The sequence below is a fragment of the Phyllostomus discolor genome, chromosome 4 (assembly GCF_004126475.2).
Source record: "Phyllostomus discolor isolate MPI-MPIP mPhyDis1 chromosome 4, mPhyDis1.pri.v3, whole genome shotgun sequence".
In the NCBI taxonomy this organism is placed as follows: Eukaryota; Metazoa; Chordata; class Mammalia; order Chiroptera; family Phyllostomidae; genus Phyllostomus; species Phyllostomus discolor.
In genome coordinates this window covers 7046530-7066434 of record NC_040906.2, presented here as the reverse complement: position 1 = coordinate 7066434, position 19905 = coordinate 7046530, and the positions used below count along the sequence as shown (strand labels likewise).

Below are 19905 nucleotides of genomic sequence, written 5' to 3'. Positions count from 1 at the left end.
ATAAATTTAACATTTAAAAAAAAGACAAAAAACAATAAAACAAAGCAAAAAAACACATTGTTTCCTTCCCATAAATCCCATGGTTACCGACCGAGACAAGATAAGGACTCACAAACAGACCCGAGAGGCCAAAGGGAAGAAGGGACAGCTGAAGGCTTCCTTCCCACCCTGGTCCCCACCACCAGGAATCGGACGCTCCAATGCTGAAAGGGAAATCCCAGACAGATGTCCGATACCTGGTTACTCTCCATTAACCAGGGCAACGAGGCTTCACCTGAATGACCAACAGCTAGGATGGGGCATCATGGAATCACAAAGGTTCTGGGTGGAAATACACTAGAAAAGTCCTTAAAATCCAACTTCCCAGCCATGGGGCTGCTTCACAAGCGTTCTTCACACAAGGTTTTCCCCCTTTCTATTGAACTTATCGGGGGTGACACTGGTTAACAAAAGTGTGCGAGTCTCCGGTGTGCAGCTCCATAGCACGTCCTCTGTTCGCTGCATTGTGTGCTCAGCACCCCCAGCCAGGTCTCCCTCCAGACAGTGCTGCATGCGTCGGAGGGACTGGCGGGGCTGTTGCAGGCGGCTGGTCACCAGAGAGCTGTTCCCCCCGAGCACCTGGTCAACAGGTGGATCGGGAAGCGAAATAGCAGAGAGGGAAATAAGCATGCAACAAAAAGGAAACACCAGCATAAGTCAAACGCGAAGTTAAAAAAGAAAAAGGAGCAGGAAAACGAAGCAAACCATGAGAGGCCTTAGCGGTTCCTAAATTCTATAGCAGCAGCTCTGAGCTTTCATTGACGGAAGAAAGAAATTCCTGCAGCAAAGAAATTTCCTGTGTAGGACCCCTCCAAAAAATATATATTATGTGCATCTAAGTCACTTCCCCCTTCAACAACAATTTACAAGGTTTTCTTAGTGTCTCTGGAACGATATACTTTAAAAAGTTAAATAATGACTTTAAGGGACTTTCTAAACTTTTCCCTATAGCAAAAAGTACAGTCGCCTCTTTCCACACCTCTAGCAAATTAACAGAGCACAAACTGGCCCCTGGCTTAAATATAGCAGCATGGCCTGATTTCGACTCAATCAGGTATGCGTGCCCGCGTGAGATCAGCAGTTTCCACAAGTACGAAAATAACCCCAAATCCTTGTTCTCGCTGCATTTTTTAGGCTGTGACATCCAGCCCTCACTTGCAGGCAGCCCTGCGAGAGCCACGGCAGAGCCCCACAACACCCGTGTATTTGTGTCCGTGCCCGGAGGCTATACAAAATCACCACTTCAGACCTGGTCCCTCAGTTTCATTCCTGCTGACGTTAGCTCCGTGTACTCGGAACCCGCAATTTCTATGACTTCATTTTTAGTTGTTTCCTCGGGTTTTCAATAAGCAAGCAAGTCTCCTAAAGCACTTCTCTGTGAGGGTGAGAATCCACTGTTATTTCATTTTCTCATATTGAGGATAAACAAGGCTATAGGGGAGTTTCCTAGGGTAATGGCATTTCTTTAAAATAGACCCCCTAAGCCCAAGGCTATACAGAAATTGCAACCAAACCAAAGAAAATCATATAAAGCAAATTCAGAAAAAGCTGCTTCCCCAATTGCGCTTCTCGTTTGTTTTATTGTCACGGAAAATCAATGAGGGCTGGGAGAGGCGGGGTGGAGGGTGAGGGAGAGTAGAGAGAATGTGAATAATTAAACGCAGACTGAGATCAGCTCCTATTCCTCCAAGGGTCCCTCTCTCCCCCTTCTAATCCCAAACTTTCTCTTCTAGTTCCCTGCTTTTCTCTCATTGCCACCTTCCTCCAAGCTCACTGGCTGCCTTACCAACCCAGCCTCTGCCACGGCTCAGACACAACGGTCATGGCCAGATGGGGTAGGAAGGCCACAGTCACTGGGTTATGTCAAAGGCTAGAAGACAGAAAAGACGGGGGAGAGGCGCTGAAGACCAGAGGAAACTGACTCCGCAGGATTCGGCAGAGAACCCACACAGAGCCCCGTCTCAAAAACTGGACAGGTTGTAAGTCAATGCGTTATTAGCAGGAAACACAAAGTGCTGAAGAAATAAGTCCGAGTGTGAATCAAGAGGTGAGCCTGTCGGGCATGGCAGGGAAGTCGTCCCAAGTATATCAACAAATTCAATAAGGTCTGGAAGTGGGAACGCAAAAAAGCTCCCCTAAAGACCAGCAACAGAATCCCCTTTTGGTTAGACGGGCAGGAGAGAGTTGAGATGTTGCTGGGGATAAAAGCTCACAAGTGTGTGCAGGCTGGAGCGCTGTCTACTCTGTAACCTTGATGACACTGGTTGACCAGAAGTCTCTGTTTGATCCAAAGGCTGAAAGGGAAATAGAGAGTGATAGACAAATACATCAGCTACTGAAACCATTCCATAAAATTGATCAGGAGCTCATATATACATTTTGTGAGCTAAGCAAAATATGTATAGATGGGCTTTTTAAAGTATATGGACAGGAGAACATAAATTTAATAGCTTTTCCTATTTGCTTATACAACCATTACTTAAGGCCTTTTCTTTAGACCTTTTAAAAAATTCAAACGCATTACCAAAAGCAGTTACAGAGAATCAAGCAATTACTGAGAATCAATGTGACTTTTATTGTAAAAGCCTAATAATAGGGAAGGATCGTGTCAAAACTATAAAGAAAGTAGCATTTCCCTGTCCCCCATTTGCCTGTTTGGGAAATACCAGCTTTCCATGTATGAAGGCAAATCAGTAAATGCAAAGGTCCAACGAAGAAATAAAGACACGAAGATGGCTTGAATAAAACCATGATTCATCAGAACGCCCTGTGGAGGAAGAGAAGCCTGATTTAACAGGTGATGCTTTACAAACGGCACCTGTTCACCGGAAAAGCAAGACTCTTGGGAAAGCAGACTGTGACCAGACAGGAGAGAGAGGTGAGAAGGAAAAAATGAGAACCATTCTGGAAACCATTAACGTGCCAAAGTGAGCAGCAGGTTGCAAGCAGTGGCTGGGGGAGGAGAGGAAGTCTCTCGCCAGCAGGGAAACAAGAACTCGGGGAAATGAAGGGCAGCAGACGGGAAGGGCTAAACACTAGCGTCCGGGAGCGTTAGGTGTTGCAGCCGCAGAGACGACAGAAGTGGTGAGAGGTGGCAGATTACATCTCTAAGGTGGCACGACAGTGGCTCCCGTCCCACATCCTGTTCTGCAGGGCGGCCTGGCCTCTTTCCCATCAGGAGGCACGGCCTTTTCTCTGCACAGGGAACGTGGGTGGGTGGGCTCCTGGATGCTTTGACCAAGAGGGTACGGTACAGGTGACCTAATGTCAGTTCTGGGAAGGCTTTCACCTGGCCAGGTAGCTCCTGCTTTCTGCCTCTTGGAGGGCAGCCACCGCATCTGAAGTGAAACGATCCAGAAACCACTTTGAGAAGCCTACGCCGCACGGAAATGCCCTGGAGTGTGAGACCTCGGGGTCAGGGATGCAGGGATGCAGGGGAGTTAGACCCAGGGTCACCGAGGCTCCAACCTGAGGGGGAAAGAAGCCTTCTCAGCAGTGACCCCTCAGCCCCGGACACTCCACCTGACACCTGCTGGCTCAGAGACAAACTCTTCAGCAGAGCCCTTGCTGAATTTCACAGTCAAAAAAAAACCCCTCTGAGCAGAATAAAATGGCAGTTTGAAGCAACTAAATTTTGGAGCCATTTGTTGCACAGTAGATTCCCCAAACACAGACATGTAGTAAGCAGTTCTAGAGGAGCAATTTTCAACAGATTTTGAACTGCTGAATCTTTTGTCCAGAAGCTCTCTTATTCAGAAGCCAAAAATATGAAACAGGAAGAGCAGAGCTGCTCTGATTTGGGGGGGGGACAGGGTACAGGGACCCCAAGAGTGTTGGGCTGTAAAGCCGTATGAGGCTGCAGCTGATGAGTTCTGAGCATGTTCACCCCACACAGGGAGCCCTGACTATGCCCCCCCGCCTGCCCAAGGCATCAACTAGATGCAGGTGGAAAGCTCTGCAATCTTAGTGTCTGCAGCCAGGGCTAGCCTGCTTCCAGCAGGAGGTAGGAGCTGGAACAGGACACAAGAAGGCAGCTCCTTCTCCTTCCCTGGGGCCTGGCTGCAGACTCTGCCACCTCCCACTCTGCGTGCTTCCTCTAACATACTCTCGAGCAATCTTCACAGGGTGTTGGAGAGGTACACACCGGCAATCTGCCTCCCTGCTCTTCCCACTTCCTCTTCCTTCCCCTCGCGTTTTTGCTCTCAGTGACAAAGGGAAGAAAAAGCAATAAAAAGCTGTCTTGTTGGGTGATTGGACTCTAAATCCCGGCTCTCTAGATTTTATCCTAATTTTGCCGGCTGCTAACTGGGGTCACTGTGCCTCCACTGTGCGCGCAATAAAATGAGTCTAATTAAATATGACAGAACTCGGCTCTCCGAATTGATCTAACACTTAGATGATTAATATGTGATAGTCAGGGATCAATAAACGTTAGGTCACGATTATTATGCCAACTAAAGCTCACAGTTTTCCTAATATTCTAGTAATGAGCAATTTATAGCTAACACCAGAGATGTGCCATCGCTCATTAATGCTTAAGCTCATTTCAAGTGCAAGACTCATCCCATATTAGTATTATTATTAGCCTTACCAAGGCTCTCTCTAACCTTGACTGAGAGGGACTTACTAAGGGGGCTCAGCAGCACTGTAGTTGTTTGCTGAGGTCTCCCCGGGCAGAAATGCTGAGAAAAGCTTTCTGAATCATTGCTCCAGTTGTGTCAGCCAAGTGAACAGCTCCAGAGTGCCAGTGGGAGAGAGGCAGCCCCCAAAGGACCCTCGAGCATCACGTGGAGGCTAGTGGGGGCTCCCAACCCTCCCAAACCGAGAGTCTCCTTAAAAAGACCACATGGAGCCCTGGCTGGCGTAGCTCAGTGGATTGAGCGCAGGCTGCGAACCAAAGTGTCGCAGGTTCAATTCCCAGTCAGGGCACATGCCTGGGTTGCAGGCCACAGCCCCCAGCAACCACACATTGATGTTTCTCTCTCTCTCTCTTTCTCCTTCCCTTCCCTCTCTAAAAATAAATAAAATGTTTAAAAAAAAAAAAGACCACATGGAAAATGGCAAAGCAAAGGTCTGTGGAGCATCACAGTGTTGATTTATCTGCCCTGTGTCAAAGCAAAGCTGAGACAAAGGAGTTCATGTCCGCAAGGTCTGAGTTGGCCCCCTGGGGGCAGCGCCGGGAAATGCAGCCAAGGAGCCCTCCAGGACCACGCCTACGGTGCCCTTATCTCGGAGATGTCAATCGCCGTTTCTTCTGGATCACGTATAGAAGACTCGTGCATTTTCAGAAAGGGTGACCAAAGAATACCAAATGCAACATTGCAAGGTTATTATAACTGTAGAAAATATGTCTCAAGCGAAAAAAAGGCACGGGATGTGTGTCTCTTTTATCAGCTCATTTATGAGCGCAATCTAGCATTCCTAATCATCCTCCAATGTTTACTTTGGCAGGGCTTGTCCGTCTTCCATCTTAGCAGGTGACCACATAAAAAGCATGTTGATCTTAAGCAGAATGTATTCATTCATTCAGTAACAACCCTACTGGGGGAGCCTACGCAACTCACAGAAAAGAACAGTCTCTGGCCAGATGTTTCAAATGTGTCTCATTTACTTGGTGCACATAAATTACAAGCTAATACATAATTGAACAAAGGTGTTTTTTTTTATTGATAGCACCTTCTTTTCATACCTGCAGGGAAAAATCACTTGAAGGCACTGGCTTGTCTGAATCCAAATACCAAACAATCTGTGGGCCGGGCTGACCCCAATGGCAGTGTCTGTGGTCGCAGGAGCACCCCCACCATCTCCTCGTCCCCGGCCCTTCCCTGGAGCAGGAGCTTCCTTGGGAGCCAGCGCTGGCGCTCAGAAGAACACGTCCGCCGAGTCCTAAGCTCTGCCTTCTACTCCACACTCTGCCCCCCAACTTCCTTGGGAATTTAGAAATGCTACTTGACCAGGCAGTGAAAGACAAATACCATATGATCTCACCTTTAACAGGAACCTAAACAACAAAACAAAGAAACAAGCAAAATGTAACCAAAGACACTGAAATCGAGGACAGACTGACAGTGCCCACAGGGGAGAGAAGAGGGAATTTCAGGGGACAGTGGGAAGGGTTCACGGGAACAAACGTAAAGGACACATGGACAAAAACTGGGGGGGAGGGTAATGGGACGGAAGTGGGGAGGGGTGGGAGGGGGGCTGGATTGGGAGTAAAAAGGAGAAAACTGTATTTGAACAATGATTAAAATAAAAATTTAAAAAAAGTGAGTTCACATGAAAACTACAGCAAAAAAAAAAAAAAGAAATGTTACTTGAATATGGAAAGAGAAGGCCTGCAAAAAGACACTTCAAAGCACCAGTGGAACTTTCTTGGGGAATAAAATCAATAGGAAGAAAGGAAAAATACAGGAACTCTGACTTTATGCACTTCTGCGTATTGAGCATTGTTGTTGTCATACCTCAGAAGAAATTTAAAGAACTTTCTGAGATCTGATTTTTTCTTTTCGCCTTAAAGATGACAAGACCAAAGCCCTGGCTGGTGTAGCTCAGTGGATTGAGTGCGGGCTGGGAACCAAAGTGTCCCAGGTTCGATTCCCAGCCAGGGTACATGCCTGTGTTGCAGGCCATAATCTCCAGCAACCGCACATTGATGTCTCTCTCTCTCTCTCTCTCTCTATCTATCTATCTATCTCCCTCCATTCCCTCTCTAAAAATAAATAAATAAAATCTTAAAAAAACAAAAAGATGACAAGACCAGACCGTAAACAAACTGACAGGAAGGCATCACTTCAAGCCCTTCAGCTCTTCGGCACCAGGAGTGCGCCCCACGCAGCCACGCCCAGCACTCCCACTTCCACGCCTGGGTCCAGGACCAAGGGAAGCAAAGGAGAAGCAACTCCCTTACCCTCCCCACGCCTCCATTTCCTCACCTTCACAATGGAAATAGTGACGGCGTCGACTTCGTGGGGCGATTTTAAGGATTAGGTCAACTCCAAAAAATAAGTGACAACTGGGAGACACCAAATGTCAGCTAGAATTATTTTTATTATTGTCATTACTATAGATTCTGCGTCAACCAATATAATATTTCTGCCAGTATTTCTCCTCACCCTACTACTATAAGCACCATAGCAGCGGTCCCCAACAGTTTGGGCACCAGGGGCTGGTGGCTTGGAGGGCAATTCTTCCCCGGACTGGGGTCGGAGGAAGGGACAGGAAGCAGAATTCAGGTGCTAATGTGAGCGGCACCCACAGACAGGGAGGGAGGGGACTGGGGACACCTGCACTGCAGGACATCTTGAGCTACTCTATGCTGCCGAAATACACAGCTGCAATTAAATATATCCCTTTGACTAAAACGTTAGCGCCAAAGGCAATGTCACTGAGCACGAGAGAACGCTGTTAGCCGGTAAGGATAGAAAGTCAACCCGTGTACCATTGCCATGCCAACGTCATATTCGGGAAAGAATGACGACACCCAGGAGGCTGGGGAAAGCTGGCTCCTGGGGAAAGCTGTGCAAATCCAGTCACTCGCGCTTCCTGTTACCATGTTACAAATCACTGAGTGGGAGGCTCTGGCACGTGCAGCCTAAAACTAAATGAACACTCACTATCGTATATCACTTGCATACTAAAGCCTCCCGCCGCTCACAAAGCGATGTGTAATTGAGACCGAATGAGGGAAGCATTTCGAGAACGCGTCCACAAACCATTAACTACCAAGGCGCGTCTCCTCGATAAATGACTATCAAATGTCTGTACCTCCAAAATTAACGAGCAGGTTTTACTTCTTTACAGTCAGAGCTGCAGCAGGACTCGGGGGGTATAGGGCAGGGATCACTCACTGCACGACGATAATTTTCACATAAAAAGGGCGGAGGATAAGAACATTCTGAAAGAATTACGGGGCAGCCAGCGCCCTGGAAGTGGTGGCACTAGCAGAGGCCCAGACTGAAGCAGAAATGCCAGCCCAGCAGGATGGAAAGCAGGAAGCAAGCCGGTGTCTGCCACCAAGTGTTAGCACTCTCCGTATCTCAAACAGTCAGGAAAACACTGGGCCTAAATATAAACGCTCTAAAAAAGACAAGTCACAAAATAAAAGCTGAGCAGCAGCCACAGGGAATTAGTCGAGCCCACCCGTAGTTAAAAATGCAAATGGAAGCAAGATGTCCTCTTCCCCTGTTACATTAGCAAAAACAAATAAACAAATAAGTAGGTATGACCATTTAGAATGTCAGCGAGAGTTGGACGGAACGCTCTTCTTAACACCGCCCGTCTGTGACACCGTACCTGGTAAAAGCCCCTGGGAAACCTATGAGGCAGGAAGCGAACAGACAGCACCATGCAGCTTTAATGTAATGCAGGAAAGCATTAGGTTCAAAGCTGAATATCAAACATGGTAACTTCGGAGAAAACAAGGTGTGACGTAAGGGAAGCTGCGAGGCCAACGACAGTACGTGGAATACTGCAACCCCTAAAACCCACGACTCCCCAAAGCAATACAGAAACGTGCAAATAATGGCAGGATGTAACAATAAATGTAGACCGTGATGACAACTTTGATCTAAAAATTTTGAGCAAATTAAATAGAGGAGAAGCAAACAATTATAATAGCTCGAGTTACAGATTTTTTTCTCTTTTTTTCCAAATTCCGTGTGACAGGATGATGTGCTCTCGCTGTGTGAGGAGGAAGTTGAGAGGCGGCAGGTAAACTGCCCCTAGTGACACATACGAAGAGGCAGAACCGAGAATGGAACTCAAGTCCCCGCCCTCCCGGCCTGACATGCATTCGCCTCCCGCCAAACCACTGCAGGGGTTCTTACTTGACAAACTTGGAGAAACGGTTTTTCTTGAGCAGTTAGGTTGCATTCAGGCTAATTTTGAAAGTGTTATGATTTTGCTTTTGAATGCATGTACCCCCCCCAAAAAAAGAGAAACACAATAAAACGGGACTTTTTACAATAATATAATCACTTGTGTTTCTGGTGAATCATTTTCTCTTTAGAATTTATGGAGCAAGGCTCCGAGAGACACCACGTTTTCTGGAGGAAAACAAACTGGCATTTACTGCCATTTCACAGGCTGCGCAGACATGAGAACCGAGGAACTGCCCGTCTCCTCTGTTCTGGTGGCTTCTCAAGGCTGCCTGCCCAGAGGAGTCTGTCATCACCATGGCAACCTGGCACAGCATCCTCCAGGGAGGCTAGGAGGAGGGGGCTGCCTCCCTCCTCAGGCTCACACTGGCCCGTCTGTTCATCCTGTTTCCTCGCGTGAAATGCCCTTTTCCCTTCTGCCAGAGCATCCCCCCACCCCAACCCTTCTCTCTAACTTTCCAGAACAGTAGTGACCCTCTTCTCTGAACCACGTCTTTCAACATTTGATTGTCAGCTGAGGTTCCTCGCAAGCTCAGGGTGGCCAGTGGCAGCGGCAGCGTTGAAAACGATTCTGTGCAAGGTTAACAGTCAGTCCTTTTTTAAAAAAGGCAGCTACGCCAATGATCAACACAGTAAAACACTTCTGTTCTTCCGTACTGCCCCGGGCACCCCCAGGGTTCCTCCTTGAACCCCCCCTCCCCACCCCTGCCCTTTCTGCCCCGACACCCTGGCTTTTCCTCTGTGAACCCCTTGATCTCCCCTCATACTGGGCAACTAGGGCTTGAGGTCCAGAGTGGCAGGGGACCTCCAGGCCTCTGGCCAGAGTGGGCTCTGATCCATCAAACAGTACCAGGTGTTAAGTGCTTTGACAATAACGCCTTTCTTCGAAGGCCCGAGGTTCACCAGGGAGAACTCCCACATTGATTAGCGACGTTTGCCAAGATCCTCGAAGAGGGAAGAGGGCAGAGCTGCTGAGAGGCACCGACCTGACCAAACGGGCTGCAGGACTCGGTGTGGGCCTGCAGTCTTGCGGGAAGCTCCTGGCTTTGCTCCCCAGTGGGGGAAGAGGCTGAAGGAGGGAGGGAAGGAGGAGAAGGGGAGGACCGCCCCCTGCGGAGCTGGGACAGCCATGTGTGTGTGTTTGGTGAACGGGGGACCCTGCACATCTGTTGAACCAGCTGCCCATGTTAACGAATCAGACCTTAACCCTTTCGTTTCCTATTTACAGGGCCCATAAGAGCACCATTTCCTCAAGTGCTCTGTGCAATAGTAATTATATTAATAATAACAACAGCAAAGACGATGCTTTTTACAGTAGTTACCATACAGCAGGCACTATTCTGTGTGCTTTACATGTGATAAGCTTACTTAATTGTCCAAAAACATGCTGAGGTCTGTTTTATACAAAGATATTTTTAAATTATATATTTATTTTGTAGTTTTATGTTATATTAAGCATTGTGCACAGGGGGGACTGAGGCTCAGAGAGGTCAAGTAATTGGGCCTCCGTGAACACAACACAGAAGGGCAGAGTCGGGAACTGAACCCCGACAGCCTGCCTCCGGGGGCCCCATTCTGCCATGACCACACAGCAGTTCCTGCAAGGCACCGTTTACTGGAACAACATGCTTGCATCTGCTTGGCACTCTCCTGAGTGAGGCAAAATGAGAGCAGCTTCCCGACAAACCCCCAAGCTGCGCCACGCACGGCTCTCCCTGGACAGAGCAGCTGTGCTCAGCCCCTGCGAACCCCTGAGTCAGAAGCACTCTGGGCTCCTCCCCTCGGTCCCCAGCCAGGCAGGCGGACAGAGTTGCCAAGTCATAGGAAAAACACGTTTCCCCTGGCGGAAAGGGGTTCATATTAGGACCAACAGATAAAGAAAGGCCACCCCCAGAAGACCAGGAAGGAAAGGAGAGAGAGCAAGGAACGATGAGTGGGGAAGACGAAGGGAATCGGCAGAGAGTCAATAATGAGGAAGGACCTAGTCCAAGCCTTGAATTTTAAAGACAGGGGATCTGAGGCCCAGCGAGAGGATTGAGTTTGTCCAAGAGCACAATTAATGATCAAACTAACCAAATTCAAGTTTCCTCATCTCTAGGCCAACCTTCCCCAAATCATGCTGCATCAGGTCAGCTAAAAAAAAGTACAAAGGAGGGATGTGACAGGGACTACTACCTGTTCCCCAAAACCCGTTTTGCTCCTCTTCCCAGAACACCTACAAACTACATTTCCAGGCTCCCTTGCAGCTAGATGTGCTCATGTGATTGAGGTGTAGCCAATGGAAGGGAAGCTCATCATGCTGAGCCTCCTTCCTGTGTGATCTTGGGTAAGATTGCAGGGCCGTCTTTACCCTGGCTCCTGAATGACTGAGTGGAGCAGACACCTCTGGGGGAAAGAAGTAATCATCATCACCCGCAACTGGCCTAAACTGCCATCACTATACGAGTGAGAAAGAAACTTTTCATAGGCCACAGCATGGGGATTACCAGAGACAAAGGGGGCTGGCAGGAGGCAAAAGAGGGTAAAGGGGGTGTAAGTGGTGATAGAAGGAGACTTGACTCTGGGTCAAGTATTGTGGTAAACACACAACACAATAAACGGATGACGTATTGTAAAACTGTACACCTGAAACCTATATAATTTTGTTAACCAATGTCTCCCTAATAAATTCAATTAAAAAAAGAAAGAAAGAAACTTTTGTGAGGAACCATTTCAGGCTTGGGTCAGTTTGTTACCACACCCATCTGGCCTGGTTAAGGAAGAGTTCCAGCTGATCTTCCCTGACCTGCCCCTCAACACACACACACACACACACACACACACACACACACACACACACAGAACTGGCAATCATTTCATTTATAAAACGGTAATATAATGTTTACCCAACCCTATGAGTTTAAACTTGTTGTAGCAAGAATTCAAAGTCACAAAACATAACAGGCCTCACTTTATTCTGTCTTATTTGATAATTAACTCATTAATCATCAGTTTGTTTGACATTAGACACGTGTATCCTTCACTCTTTGCCCGTAGGCGCGTGCTGGGGCCAGTCCACATGTGCTTGGTGACTGCGAAACTTTCGGGAATTTTGTAGGCGGGTTGTTAAACACAACCATTACTGAAAATTAAGTCAAATCAATTCACAATTAAATAAATTATGTTAAAAGCAAAGGTAATAAATACTGAAAGCTCATCTCTCCCTAATTATTTTACCATGTTATTATCATCTATGCTCTTGAACTTACCTGCATCTGTGAGGTCTGTATGATGACATTCTAGATAAGGGCCCATGGTCACCTCTCTTCCCAGCCCTGTGTTCTGAGACACCACCACCTTGGGAGCTTGAAATCAGCTGTAGTGGGAGTATTCCACCACAGAAATTGGCAAATGTTACAAATCAGGGCTTTTTTTCCTGCAAACTCGGTTGTTAAATATTTACCACTGCTCTTAAGAAAGAAAATCATGCCTAAACATCATCCTTTCGATTATTTTTTTCCTTTGCCCTGCACCCCGGCCATCCCCACCTCCCTCCCCCGATTCCACCCCTGGCTTGGTTTTGTCCACGTGTCCTTTACAGTTGTTCCTTATAATTATTTTAAACAAACATGGGGGTATTTGCCTTTAGGTTAACTCAAAATATGACCATTTTTATTGTTTACATTTTACTTAATTTCAAAAATTACTACGTTGCTTTAAGAAAAGTATTTAATGTTATTGCCATGAAATAGTAACTAGGATAAATGCCACATAAGACATATTAGTGGAAACTTAAACTCATTATCTATTTTTTTAAAGATTTTATTTATTTATTTTTTAGAGAGGGAAGTGAGGGGGGGAGAGAGAGAGAGAAAGAGAAACATCAATGTGCGATTGCTGGGGGCCGTGGCCTGCAACCCAGGCATGTGCCCTGACTGGGAATCGAACCTGTGACACTTTGGTTCACAGCCCGCGCTCAATCCACTGAGCTAGGCCAGCCAGGGCTCATTATCTATTTTTTATCAGAGGATACATTTGCTAACCAGGACTTCTCTTCCTTAAATTATGGGCAATCCTCTAAAACCAAACGTTGACCTAACAGGGGGGTAAATGGCAGGGGCTTGCTCATATGTCTATTCTTCCTGACTGATCTATAGATTCCAAGCAAACCTAGTCACAATGCTAGCAGCCTTTTTTTAGAGATGTTGAAAAAACTGATTCTAACATGTATGTGAAAATAAACAAAAGACTGGAATAACCAATTGATTTGGGGGGAGGGAATGAAGTTAGGGGGTTACATCATTTGATATCAGAACTACAGGATAGTGCAGATCACCTGCAGTAATCAAGGCGGGACAGTGCCAGCCCTAACCACAGACAAAGAGATTGAGGAAACACAGAATCCAGAAATAGACACAAACATTCGGCCTGATTTTTGGCACAGGGTTCAAGGTAACTGAGTGGAAAAATAATTTTCTCTTCAACAAATGGTGCGAGACGACTGTGCGTCCACGCGGACCACATCTCCTCGGTGTGTCTCCACTCCGCGTCAGTCGGGCCACTCCGATGTGCCGTGTACACGAGCAGAGCGGTGCGAGGAGAGGCTTTTAAAAACGTGTGCCATCCCGGGTGACAGGGATTTCCTCTCCATCAGAATATGCAGGCATAGTTTCTGTTCTAATTATTTCAATCATTTATCCACTGGCACCTGCTAAACCTGTGGCCAAAAGTCTCAAATAAAATAAAAATACGAACATGAATTACGTCCTCTCGTTTCTTCGTCATATACAGACGGCCCCTGGCGTACAACGGTTCAACTTGCGGTTTTTCGACCTTATGACGGCGCAGAAGTGGCGTAAGCTCAGTGGAGCGCACACTTCGGATCTGGGTCTCTTCCCACGGCAGCCACAGGCAGCACAATCCTCTCTCACGATGCTGGGCAGTGGCAGCCAGCCACGGCTCCCAGCCAGGCGCACGGTCCTGGGGGGTTGAGAAGTGATCCCCCCCGCCCCGGTGCACTGCGTTGCCAGTGTTTTGGAGGACACTGTGTTCTGAGCACATTTAAAGCAGGCTAGGCGAAGCTAGGACGTGCAGTAGTTGATTCCGACGTAACCCCACTTTAAGCTGAGGAGCACCAGTAGTGACCCCCGACACTTCTTTGGAATGAACCATCAGAGCTTATCGACAAAACTGTATTGATGAAGTTATCTACTTCAATCCACTTCACAGGTTAAGAAAACAAATTCCAAAGCAATTAAGTCACTAACACCCGCCCCCCCAAAAAATAAAACCACGAGGCCAGGTCTCCAGGGGTCTGCTCCAGGGGTTTCTCAGAGATCGTCTGGGACCACCCCAACCCACCTGCGGCAGAGCCACCAGTGGAGTCCCTGCGACATGGGGGTCCCTGGGCCCCCTCCCCGCCTTCGGAAGGGCAGTCACTAGAAGGGGGCCTAGCTTCCCACACTTGGCACGCTCTCCACATGGTTCTGATGCGGACGGAATTCAGGGACCTCGGGGGCCAGACCATCGGCAAAGGCTGTGGGGAAAGCAGGTGGAACCCAGGCAAGGGAAAGCCACATCCAGAAATGAGGAAACAGGGTTTATTAGGACGGCACCCGTTGCCTTAGGCCGTCTTCCCTCAGATGGTTTTTTTACATTTTGAAATGCCTTCCTCGAAGACTCAAAGACGGTCGAAGAATAAGAACACAGAAGGGAATCCCTCCATATGTTATAAAACCAAAAATATGCATTTGAGGGATTATATTTACATCTGGAGAGCGGCTAAGAGCAGAACTCCAACAAGACGAGGGCTTCAGGTTCCGGCTTCACAAAACGCAAGGACCTGGCCGTCGGAGATGGAAGCCAGGGTGCCAACAGGGGAGCTCAGGGTCCCAGAGCTCATGCCGGCCCTGCGTGGGACCCAGAGGTCCACAGAACTTGCATCTTCTCACTGATGGAGTAACCTGGACCGCAAGCCCCGGCTTCCTCTTCCAAGGGACAGCCTCCATTTGAACGTGGACCTTAATTAGCAACAGAAGATGCCTTGCAGGAAAATCACATTGAGAAAGAAAGAGCCCCACACCCATTTCTTCTCACCCTTCCAATGTACCTCTTGAACCGCAGCACCATATAGAGGCTGTTTGAAAAGGTTACAAGACCAAAAAAAAAAAAAAAAAACTATAAAAGGCTAGTATCAGCCCAGGTGTGCCTTCAGGAAGTGGTCAAGGCAACGTGATTCCCTTGCGGAAGGTCTTTTCCTCCTCCTCGGCTCCAAGCTCTGGTTTGCATATTGCAAGATTCTATCTCAATAGGATACTTCCCACTCAGGAAATCATACCTTTGTTGAAAGGATTAATGTGGAATCTGCCAAATTATTTAAAGACATGTGAACAGCGAGCAAAACAGCACCATCAGCTGACACAGGAGGAGGAGGTGGCTCCGCACGCCCTGTGCGAACGTGCACAGAAACGCCTTTTTCTCTGTCCGTGCCTCACCCGGAGCGTGCACATCTGAGGCCATCCGAAGCGTCTGGGATCATCTCTGGGATTAAGAAATATTTCAAATCAAGCCCTGGCTGGCGTAGCTCAGTGGACTGAGCACGGGCTGCGAACCAAAGTGTCACAGGTTCAATTCCCAGCCAGGGTACATGCCCGGGTTGTGGGCCACGGCCCCCAGCAACCACACATTGATGTTTCTCTCTCTCTCTCTCTCTCTATCTCCCTCCTTCCCCTCTCCAAAAATAAATAAATAAAATCTTAAAAAAGAGAGAAATATTTCAAATCAGTTCATTTTTACTCTACTTCTCAATCACGGTTGACGTGGAGAAAATGAGAAAGACATCAAAACATGTGCTAAGCTTCCAAGGTCGTCATTTCCTTGGAACCACAAAATTGAGACCATGCCAGGGATGGAGTGGCCTGGACAGTCCCCTGGAGCCTGGGAAGGCTCGCTGGGAAGTGCTGAGGGCCCGCAAAACCTGGAGACCATGAATGCACAGTGGCGCCAGTCTCGGGGTGATGGCTGCTCCCCTCTGGCAGAACTTCACAGCCTGGATCTGGGGGAAAGAAGGTCACACCTGGGTGTGACGTGGGTTGTGCTTTTGCTGAAGGCATTGGCGAGAGATGGGTAGGTAATGGATCTCATGATCTGAACTTTCAAGCAGGAAGAGAAGATAGAACAGAGTTGTCTTGGGTCCAAGAGGGGCTGGGTAGGAGAAAATGAAGACTTAACAGCCCTGGAGGTCTCGAGAAAGGTGAAGGACAGGTGTGGTGGGAAGGAGTGGGCGAGGCGCTGAGGACGCACAGCGATGGTACGGACGGGACCTGAACTGGGAGATTCCAGGAGTGAGCGGTTCCAGGGCTGACTGTCTAGGACACGGTCCTGGGTGGGAATGGCGGAAATGGGGCAGATGTGAAGGCAGGTGCAGCCGGAGGGATGGAGACGTCGTGAGGCCGAAGACTGAAATAAGTTTTCCACGAGGGCTGACACGAAATACTGTGGCTCAGGGGTGAGAAGAAAGCTGAGCCAGACACGAAAGATTTGAAGGAATATGGGTATGCGAAAGGGAGCAGGTGGTGACAGAAAAAGCTTCCAAGAAGTACAATTTTGTATACAGATGTAAAAGAGCAGTATTTCTGAGCTATGTTGGGGAATCCAGGAGTCTCTCTCTCTCTCTCTCTGTGTCTCTCACACACACACACATACACACACTCACTCATTTGCAAAGTTACTATCAGGCCCCAGACCTGTGGTCCTCTGCATGTTTTCCCCCAGCTCACTGAATTATAAATGATGAATAAAACTGTATGTATTGGGGGAGGGGCGGTGCTGGCACCGTTTCTAGCCATTCTGAAGCGACTCACACTGATTCTCGTGGGCCTGGCTGCAGCCCCTGCTCCTCCCTGCATAATAAAATGGCTAACCAGGTGAGCGGTAACGTGGTTAAAAGGAAAGGAAGAACTAGCGGATGCTTTCTGCGTAACTCACACGGAACACGCCCCGCCACCGACAGAGGCAGGCCTCCCACCGAAGGGGGCACAAAGACGTGATGAAATATTTCAGACGGCATTGGTGGCTTATGTTGATCTGGATGAAAGAGCAACTGATGCTCTCAGAGAATTTCATGACGAAGGAGATCTGTCTGCACTACGACAGCTCCAGGAAAGTGACTTATCACGTGTCCAGAACAAAAGTGCGTTTTCATGTTGAGTTAGCAAGACCTATAAGCGAAGGGAGAAACGAGGAGTAAGGTGCAAGAGTCTACGGGGAACCTGACAAAGCCAAGATCAAGGCCTGTGCTTGAGAGGACCGGTTCTACTCTGGATGTAAGCACGGCACAGACGAAGCGTGGTGGCCCCCCACCGGGCAGCGTGCACCCTGGCGTGCAACCTGGAACTGGGACCGATGTCTCTGCAGGTAACATACCAAGCGACTTGAATGAGGACGAGTTGGTGCCCCTTTTTGAAAGGCTGGTCACGTTTGAGATCTCCATCTTTGATGGATCCACTGTCTGGTCAGATCAGGAGTTATGCATTGATCACCTTCTGTGGGAGCACAGAGAGCTGTTCAACTGCGTTACAGCCATGAAACTCGCCCTGGCAAACACCCCAGAAAGTGTGCACTTCTGTGGCAAACAAAAGGCTTTTCGTTGGATCAAAAATTCGGAAGAATAAGACCAAAGAAAACATTCTGGAGGAACTCATAAAGTCACAAGGTTTAACAGAGGGTTTGGTGGACATTATTCTCTGTCATCAACCCGACGACAAAATGAAGAATCGGGGGTTCTGCTTCCTTGACCACAAGGCTCGCAGTCGGCAGCACAAGCCAGACGCCAGCTGCGGAGTGGACAGGAAAAGTCTGGGGAACACAGCCACCGTGGAACGGGCTGGCCCTGCGGCAGAACCAGACCCAGAAGTCATGGCCGAGATGCACGTTTTATTTGTGAGAATCTTGGCTACTACAGTCACCGAAGAAACACTGGAAAAGTCATTTTCTGAATTTGGAAAACCTGAAAGGAGGAAGAAGTTGAAAGACTGTGCATTTGTTCACTTAGAAGACAGAGGAGCAGCTGCTAAGGCCATGGATGGAACGCAAGGCAGAGAAACGAAGGGAAGAAATTGAAAGCCTCAGCCAAGCCCTCAGACGAGGAAAGGAGAGAGCGCCAGGCTGCTGGGCGGGCCTCCGGAAGCACTGAACGTGAAGATGATTAGAGGTCAGGGTCGTGGTGGGGGAGAGGGGCCTGCCATGGCAACTCTCCAGATCACTGAGGCTATGAAGGTCACTGTGATGAATACTATGGCCATGATTGTCATGACTGTCATGGAGGCTATGAGGGTCCCTATCACAGATCTGATGATGGTGATGCAGTAAGAGGAAGAGGAGGAGGAAGGGGAGGGCGAGGGGCTCCACCTCCACCACCACCACCGAGGGGGGCAGGGAGCACCACCCTCAAGAGGCAGAGCTAGCTATTCACAGAGGGGGCACCTTTGGGACCACCAAGAGGCCTTTGGGGTGGCAGAGGGGATCCTGCACAGTAGCAGAGAGGTCATGGTTCCCAAGGAGCTCCGAGGAATTATAGAGGCCAAGGAGGAGGCAGGAGAAAGGCAGGTGGGTACATCCATGCTGATTCCAAGTACCATCCCACTGAGAACCGACGGCACTGGGGCACCGGGGTCCCCGCCCAGCACTCAGCAGCCATTTCAGCAAGGTGGTGAGTATATTCTGCTAACCATGGTCACAATCACGGAAACCAGAAATTTTATCAGGACACTTACAGGCAACAGTGGACATAGTCAAGTGACAGCTTGAAACCTGGACTGGCAAGACAGGACTGGCTCTAGACCCACCACCTTCTTCAAAACAAATTGGCTCAACTGTTTCATTTTTAAGTAGCAATTTGCAGCCATTTGTACTGGGCTGAAGAAATCACTGTTGTATATGTACTCAAGTTCTTTTTATTGTATCTCCTCTTTTCATAAGTGCTGTTGGACATTGTGGGTTTTGCCGAGTTCCCTTATTCTGGGGATTGCAATGCTTTTATCGTTTCAGGCTTCATTTTAGCTTCAAAATAAGCTGAGCACACCGTTAAATCATGATTTTACAGAACTTTGGCTTTGAACAATTTTATTTTTTGGATCTGAGGTTGGTTACATGGGAGTACGGGGTATGCTGGAAATAAGAATACAAGCTAGCGCTTTGTCATAGTAGTTTCAAGAAATTAAAGCAAGCAAATTTAAGTTTTCTGAAATTCCCTCAGGGGAATTTCAGGGGAAAAGGGGAAGGGTTTACAGGAACAAGTATAAAGGACACATGAATAAAAACTACAGTGAAAATGGGAGGGAGGAGGGGAGGACTGGGTGGGTGGGTTGGGATGGGAGTAAAAGATAGAAAATTGTACTGCAACAACAATTTAAATAAAATTTTTAAAAAATTAAGTGTTCTTGCACTGAAAATAACCTATGATTGTACGTTTTGCATTCCTAGAAATAGGCTAACTGTGTTTTTAAATTGTTATAACTTCACACCTTTTTGAAATCTGCCCTACGAAATGTGTTTAGCTTCAACTTCAAAGCCATGACAATTGGTTCTTTGATGTGATTGTATTTTCAATTATTTGTTCATGTAAGATTTCAATGAAGTTCAAAAATCTGAAAAATATTGTGCACATTCAAGGCATACAATGTGATGATTTGACATACATATACACTGTGAAATAATCACCACAATCAAGTTCATTACCACATCCATCACTTCCTCCATCACCTCCTCCTCTGATGCTGAGAACACTTCAGATCTTCTCTCTTAACAACTTTCAAGTTTATAATACAGTATTGTTAGCTGCAGTCACCATGCTACACTTCAGATCTCCAGAATTTATTCATCTTGTAACTGAAAGTTTGCACCTTTTGACTACCCTCCCCCTGCCCCCCAGCCCCAGGTAACCACCATTCCTCTCTGTTCCTATGAGTGCAACTTTTTTAGAGTCTACCTATAAGTGAGGTCACACAGTATT

General features: G+C 47.8%; 1 protein-coding gene and 1 pseudogene across 1 annotated transcript in view; one reads left to right on the top strand and one right to left on the bottom strand.

The window, feature by feature from the left end:
- DNER (delta/notch like EGF repeat containing) overlaps window positions 1-19905 on the bottom strand; it is a 262105-nt gene that overhangs the window by 181159 nt on the left and 61041 nt on the right. The gene's annotated exons all lie outside the window — the stretch shown is intronic.
- On the top strand, window positions 13650-18685 carry LOC114493993 (annotated as a pseudogene).